Source organism: Oncorhynchus mykiss, chromosome 4 (genome assembly GCF_057628025.1).
Source record: "Oncorhynchus mykiss isolate SJ-2025 chromosome 4, ASM5762802v1, whole genome shotgun sequence".
Taxonomy (NCBI): Eukaryota; Metazoa; Chordata; class Actinopteri; order Salmoniformes; family Salmonidae; genus Oncorhynchus; species Oncorhynchus mykiss.
Genome location: NC_143025.1, coordinates 92,929,679 through 92,937,625, shown reverse-complemented (window position 1 = coordinate 92,937,625; position 7,947 = coordinate 92,929,679).

Below are 7,947 nucleotides of genomic sequence, written 5' to 3'. Positions count from 1 at the left end.
AGTACACGTAGGGTAGCCGGACAAGGTGAGTACTGGTAGGGTAGCCAGAGCAGGTGAGTACAGGTAGGGTACCCAGAGCAGGTGAGTACAGGTAGGGTAGATAGAGCAGGTGAGTACAGGTAAGGTGAACAGAGCAGGTGAGTACTGGTAGGGTAGCCAGAGCAGGTGAGTACTGGTAGGGTAGCCAGAGCAGGTGAGTACAGGTATGGTAGATAGAGCAGGTGAGTACTGGTATGGTACCCAGAGCAGGTGAGTACTGGTAGGGTAGCCAGAGCAGGTGAGTACAGGTATGGTAGCCAGAGCAGGTGAGTACTGGTATGGTACCCAGAGCAGGTGAGTACTGGTAGGGTAGCCAGAGCAGGTGAGTACTGGTAGGGTAGCCAGAGCAGGTGAGTACTGGTAGGGTAGCCAGAGCAGGTGAGTACTGGTAGAGTAGCCAGAGCAGGTGAGTACTGGTAGAGTAGCCAGAGCAGGCGATGGTTACAGCCCTATTCCACCCTTTTATGTTAATTAATTCATATATATAAGTACACCCCATCTACTTATGCAAATGAGGCAAATATAAAAACAAATATTTTAACACAAAATATTAAACAAATTCCTGCTACAATAAGAAAATGTATAAATGAGTGCATTCTAAAAATAACAAAAGTTAATAATTATCATTATTTGTCTGTGCTATTCAGTCAAACCAACACGCACGCTCTGACACAAACACCAACATACTTACCAGTTCGTTTTCGGATAGAGAGAGAAAAAGAGGTACACACACAGACACGACACACACATACATCCATATTGTGTAGTCCTGGGTTGTATTTATCCTTAAACCATAACAGAGAGATAATGGCTGAGGGGACACTCGTAAAAATAGCCTGCCACATGTCTGTTTGGATTAACTTCTTTGTCTCTCTCCTCAACTCCCTCCTTCCCTTCCTCATGCCCCTTTCTGTCTCTCTCCTCCCTCCTAACCTTCCGTATGCCCCCCTCGTCCCTCCTCCATCCTTCCTCTTAACCTTCCGTTTGCCCCCCTCTCTCTGTCTCTCTCCTCCCTCCTAACCTTCCGTATGCCCCCCTCGTCCCTCCTCCATCCTTCCTCTTAACCTCCTGTATGCCCTCTCTCTGTCTCTCTCTCTCTCTCTCTCTCTCTGTCTCTCTGTCTCTCTCTCTCTCTCTCTCTCTCTCTCTCTCTCTCCGTCTCTCCCTCTCTCTCTCTCTCTCTCTCTTTGTCCCTCATTTTCTCTCTCTCTCTCTCTCTCTCTCTCTCTCTCTCTCTCCCATTGTCCCTCATTCTCTCTCTCTCTCTCTCTCTCTCTCTTTCTCCCTCATTCTCTCTCTCTTTGTTGTCCTTTCTTTGCACTTGTCTCTCTTGCTCATGTAGGTTAGGTGCAACGGTAAATACGGTCTGATAAAGATGGATCTCCACTCTAAGAACTGAAGTTTTCATAGACAACAGTTCCTCCCCTGCTTCTTCAGTAAATTATTACTGTCATATTTGGTTTGGATGCCGGATGAGTGTCCTTATCAACAGAAAGAGGACAGGGTATGTTTCTCCTAGCCTCTGTCCTTGCTGGGTTAAAGCAGAGCTTGACTTATTAATGATAATAAAACTAGACAAACGGATATTGTAGGAGAACAGAGCAGGATATTGTTCCCGAACAGAGCAGGATATTGTTCCCGAACAGAGCAGGATATTGTTCCCGAACAGAGCAGGATATTGTTCCTGAGCAGAGCAGGATATTGTCCCTGAACAGAGCAGGATATTGTTCCTGAACAGAGCAGGATATTGTTCCCGAACAGAGCAGGATATTGTTCCCGAACAGAGCAGGATATTGTTCCTGAGCAGAGCAGGATATTGTCCCTGAACAGAGCAGGATATTGTTCCTGAACAGAGCAGGATATTGTTCCCGAACAGAGCAGGTTATTGTTCCTGACCAGACCAGGATATTGTTCCTGAGCAGAGCAGGATATTGTCCTTGAACAGAGCAGGATATTGTTCCTGAACAGAGCAGGATATTGTTCCCAAACAGAGCAGGATATTGTTCCTGACCAGAGCAGGATATTGTTCCTGAACAGAGCAGGATATTGTTCCTGAACAGAGCAGGATATTGTTCCTGAACAGAGCAGGATATTGTTCCTGACCAGAGCAGGATATTGTTCCTGACCAGAGCAGGATATTGTTCCTGACCAGAGCAGGATGTTGTTCCCGAACAGAGCAGGATATTGTTCCTGACCAGAGCAGGATATTGTCCCTGAACAGAGCAGGATATTGTTCCTGAACAGAGCAGGATATTGTTCCCGAACAGAGCAGGATATTGTTCCTGAACAGAGCAGGATATTGTTCCTGAACAGAGCAGGATATTGTTCCCGAACAGAGCAGGTTATTGTTCCTGACCAGAGCAGGATATTGTTCCTGAACAGAGCAGGATATTGTTCCCGAACAGAGCAGGATATTGTTCCTGACCAGAGCAGGATATTGTCCCTGAACAGAGCAGGATATTGTTCCTGAACAGAGCAGGATATTGTTCCCGAACAGAGCAGGATATTGTTCCTGACCAGAGCAGGATATTGTTCCTGAACAGAGCAGGATATTGTCCCTGAACAGAGCAGGTTATTGTTCCTGAACAGAGCAGGATATTGTTCCTGAGCAGAGCAGGATATTGTTCCTGAACAGAGCAGGATATTGTTCCTGAACAGAGCAGGATATTGTTCCTGAGCAGAGCAGGATATTGTTCCTGACCAGAGCAGGATATTGTTCCTGAACAGAGCAGGATATTGTTCCTGAACAGAGCAGGATATTGTTCCTGAACAGTGCAGGATATTGTTCCTGAACAGAGCAGGATATTGTTCCTGAACAGAGCAGGTTATTGTTCCTGACCAGAGCAGGATATTGTTCCTGAACAGAGCAGGTTATTGTTCCTGAACAGAGCAGGATATTGTTCCTGAGAAGAGCAGGATATTGTTCCTGAACAGAGCAGGTTATTGTTCCTGACCAGAGCAGGATATTGTTCCTGAACAGAGCAGGTTATTGTTCCTGAACAGAGCAGGATATTGTTCCTGAACAGAGCAGGATATTGTTCCTGAACAGAGCAGGATATTGTTCCTGAACAGAGCAGGATATTGTTCCTGAGCAGAGCAGGATATTGTTCCTGACCAGAGCAGGATATTGTTCCTGAACAGAGCAGGATATTGTTCCTGAACAGAGCAGGATATTGTTCCTGAACAGAGCAGGATATTGTTCCTGAACAGAGCAGGATATTGTTCCTGAACAGAGCAGGTTATTGTTCCTGACCAGAGCAGGATATTGTTCTTGAACAGAGCAGGTTATTGTTCCTGAACAGAGCAGGATATTGTTCCTGAACAGAGCAGGATATTGTTCCTGAACAGAGCAGGTTATTGTTCCTGACCAGAGCAGGATATTGTTCCTGAACAGAGCAGGTTATTGTTCCTGAACAGAGCAGGATATTGTTCCTGAACAGAGCAGGATATTGTTCCTGAACAGAGCAGGATATTGTTCCTGAACAGAGCAGGATATTGTTCCTGAGCAGAGCAGGATATTGTTCCTGACCAGAGCAGGATATTGTTCCTGAACAGAGCAGGATATTGTTCCTGAACAGAGCAGGATATTGTTCCTGAACAGAGCAGGATATTGTTCCTGAACAGAGCAGGATATTGTTCCTGAACAGAGCAGGATATTGTTCCTGAACAGAGCAGGTTATTGTTCCTGACCAGAGCAGGATATTGTTCCTGAACAGAGCAGGATGTTGTTCCTGAACAGAGCAGGATATTGTTCCCGAACAGAGCAGGATTTTGTGAGTAGTAAAAAGCTGATATGTTTGTTTTAGGCCAACGTTGATGTTGTATTACAGAGGTCCCTGATGATACAATATATCTGACAGACTTTTATTGGTTCACAGTTTAACAACTTCCCGTTGGTTCTGCTTCTTGGGAGTCTTGCTTCAAATATACTCCTCTTCCTCTCACTCTTTGCCTCTCTCTCTCTCCCTCTATCTTTCTCTCTCTGTCTCTCTCTCCTATCTAACCCTCAATCTCCCTCTATCTCTCTTCCTATTTATCCCTCTCTCTCTCCCCCCCCCCATCTATCACTATTTCTCTTCCTCAGCATCTCTCTGTCTCTCTCTCTCTCTCTCTCTCTCTCTCTCCCCTTCTCTCTCTCTCTCTCTCTCTTTCTCTCTCCATAGTTCGGGTGGGATTGGGTTACTAATGAGGGCGGCGTTCGATGATGAAGCTTTTTTCCGGGAATCTTTTCTCCCAAATGCCTGCGGCCCTTGGCTGACTCCCTGAGGAGGACATTCATTTAGGAACCAGGCTGACTCCCCGAGGAGGACATTCATTTAGATACCAGGCTGACTCCCTGAGGTGGACATTCATTTAGATACCAGGCTGACTCCCTGAGGTGGACATTCATTTAGATACCAGGCTGACTCCCTGAGGAGGACATTCATTTAGATACCAGGCTGACTCCCCGAGGAGGACATTCATTTAGATACCAGGCTGACTCCCCGAGAAGGACATTCATTTAGATACCAGGCTGACTCCCTGAGGAGGACATTCATTTAGATACCAGGCCGACTCCCTGAGGAGGACATTCATTTAGATACCAGGCTGACTCCCTGAGGAGGACATTCATTTAGATACCAGGCTGACTCCCTGAGGAGGACATTCATTTAGATACCAGGCTGACTCCCTGAGGAGGACATTCATTTAGATACCAGGCTGACTCCCTGAGGAGGACATTCATTTAGATACCAGGGTGACTCGCGGACCGACAGTTGAAGTCGCAAGTTTACACTTAAATTGGAGCCATTAAAACCACTTTTTTTTTCAGTCAATTGGACGTGTAACCGTGGATATATTTCAAGGCCTACCTTCAAACTCAGTGCCTCTTTGCTTGACATCATGGGAAAATCAAAAGAAATCAGCCAAGAGCTCAGAAAAAAAATTGTAGCCCTCCACAAGTCTGGTTCATCCTTGGGAGCAATTTCCAAACACCTGAAGGTACCACGTTCAACTGTACAAACAATAGTACGCAAGTATAAACACCATGGGACCACGCAGCCGTCACACCACTCAGGAAGGAGATGTGCTCTGTCTCCTAGAGATGAACCTGCTTTGGTGCGAAAAGTGCAAATCAATCACAGAACAACAGAAAAGGACCTTGTGAAGATGCTGGAGGAAACAGGTACAAAAGTATCTATATCCACAGTAAATGAGTCCTATATCGACATAACCTGAAAGGCCGCTCAGCAAGGAAGAATCCACTGCTCCAAAATCGTCCTAAAAAAGCCAGACTACGGTTTGCAACTGCACATGGGGATAAAGATCATACTTTTTGGTCTCAAATGGGTCTTTCAAATGAACAATGACCGCAAGCATACTTCCAGAGTTGTGGCAAAATGGCTTAAGGACAACAAAGTCAAGGTATTGGAGTGGCCATCACAAAGCCCTGACCTCAATCCTATAGAAAAAATTGTGGGCAGAACTGAAAAAGCGTTTGCGAGCAAGGAGGCCTACAAACCTGACTCAGTTACACCAGCTCTGTCAGGAGGAATGGGCCAAAATTCACCCAACCTATTGTGGGAAGCTTGTGGAAGGCTACCCGAAACGTTTGACCCAAGTTAAACATTTTAAAGGCAATGCTACCAAATACTAATTGAGTGTATGTGAACTTCTGACCCACTGGGAATATGATGAAAAAAATAAATAAAAGCTGAAATAAATAATTCTCTCTACTATTATTCTGACATTTCACATGCTTAAAATAAAGTGGTGATACTAACTGACCTGAGACAGAGATTTTTTTACTTAGATTAAATGTCAGGAATTGTGAAAAAATAAGTTTAAATGTATTTGGCTAAGGTGTATGTAAACTTCTGACTTCAACTGTATTTGTTCTATTCCAGCACTAACCAGCACTAACCAGGCAACACTAGGAAAGATGCCCCAATCTCAACAACCCTTCCCCCTATCTCTCCTCACCATCCCCCAACCCCCATCCCTCCCTCCCTCCCTCCCTCTCTCCCTCCATACCACCCCAAAACATCCTTCTATGTCAAGTACCCCCACCCCAACCCTAAACCCATGACAACCTCCAACTCACTCACACACACTCTCACACACACACTTGGTATCTCAGAGGGTAACCAGGCATGTAATTGGAGTGAGATCTGATAACCTCCTCCCTCCCTCTCTCTCTGCCATGCTCCCTCCCTCCCTCCCCATCTCTCTCTATACATGTTTCCTCCCTTTCTCTCTCTCCCTGTATCCTTTCCTAGACCATCACTGTTTAGAAAAGTGTTTTCATTATTTATTTATTTATTTTACCTTTATTTAACTAGGTAAGTCAGTTAAGAACAAATTCTTATTTTCAATGACAGCCTAGGAACAGTGGGTTAACTGGTCTAGGAACAGTGGGTTAACTGGTCTAGGAACAGTGGGTTAACTGGCCTAGGAACAGTGGGTTAACTGGTCTAGGAACAGTGGGTTAACTGCCTGTTCAGGGGCAGAACGACAGATTTGTACCTTGTCAGCTCGGGGCTTTGAACTGGCAACCTTCCGGTTACAACGCTCTAACCACTAGGCTACCCTGCCGCCCCTCCACTCTAACCACTAGGCTACCCTGCCGCCCCTCCACTCTAACCACTAGGCTACCCTGCCGCCCCTCCACTCTAACCACTAGGCTACCCTGCCGCCCCTCCACTCTAACCACTAGGCTACCCTGCCGCCTCTCCACTCTAACCACTAGGCTACCCTGCCGCCTCTACACTCTAACCACTAGGCTACCCTGCCGCCTCTCCACTCTAACCACTAGGCTACCCTGCCGCCCCTCCACTCTAACCACTAGGCTACCCTGCCACCCCTCCACTCTAACCACTAGGCTACCCTGCCACCCCTCCACTCTAACCACTAGGCTACCCTGCCGCCCCTCCACTCTAACCACTAGGCTACCCTGCCACCCCTCCACTCTAACCACTAGGCTACCCTGCCACCCCTCCACTCTAACCACTAGGCTACCCTGCCGCCCCTACACTCTAACCACTAGGCTACCTGCCGCCCCTCCACTCTAACCACTAGGCTACCCTGCCGCCCCTACACTCTAACCACTAGGCTACCCTGCCACCCCTCCACTCTAACCACTAGGCTACCCTGCCGCCCCTACACTCTAACCACTAGGCTACCCTGCCGCCCCTCCACTCTAACCACTAGGCTACCCTGCCGCCCCTCCACTCTAACCACTAGGCTACCCTGCCGCCCCTCCACTCTAACCACTAGGCTACCCTGCCGCCTCTCCACTCTAACCACTAGGCTACCCTGCCGCCTCTACACTCTAACCACTAGGCTACCCTGCCGCCTCTCCACTCTAACCACTAGGCTACCCTGCCGCCCCTCCACTCTAACCACTAGGCTACCCTGCCACCCCTCCACTCTAACCACTAGGCTACCCTGCCACCCCTCCACTCTAACCACTAGGCTACCCTGCCGCCCCTCCACTCTAACCACTAGGCTACCCTGCCACCCCTCCACTCTAACCACTAGGCTACCCTGCCACCCCTCCACTCTAACCACTAGGCTACCCTGCCGCCCCTACACTCTAACCACTAGGCTACCTGCCGCCCCTCCACTCTAACCACTAGGCTACCCTGCCGCCCCTACACTCTAACCACTAGGCTACCCTGCCACCCCTCCACTCTAACCACTAGGCTACCCTGCCACCTCTACACTCTAACCACTAGGCTAACCTGCCGCCTCTACACTCTAACCACTAGGCTACCCTGCCACCCCTCCACTCTAACCACTAGGCTACCCTGCCACCCCTCCACTCTAACCACTAGGCTACCCTGCCACCCCTCCACTCTAACCACTAGGCTACCCTGCCATCCCTCCACTCTAACCACTAGGCTACCCTGCCACCCCTCCACTCTAACC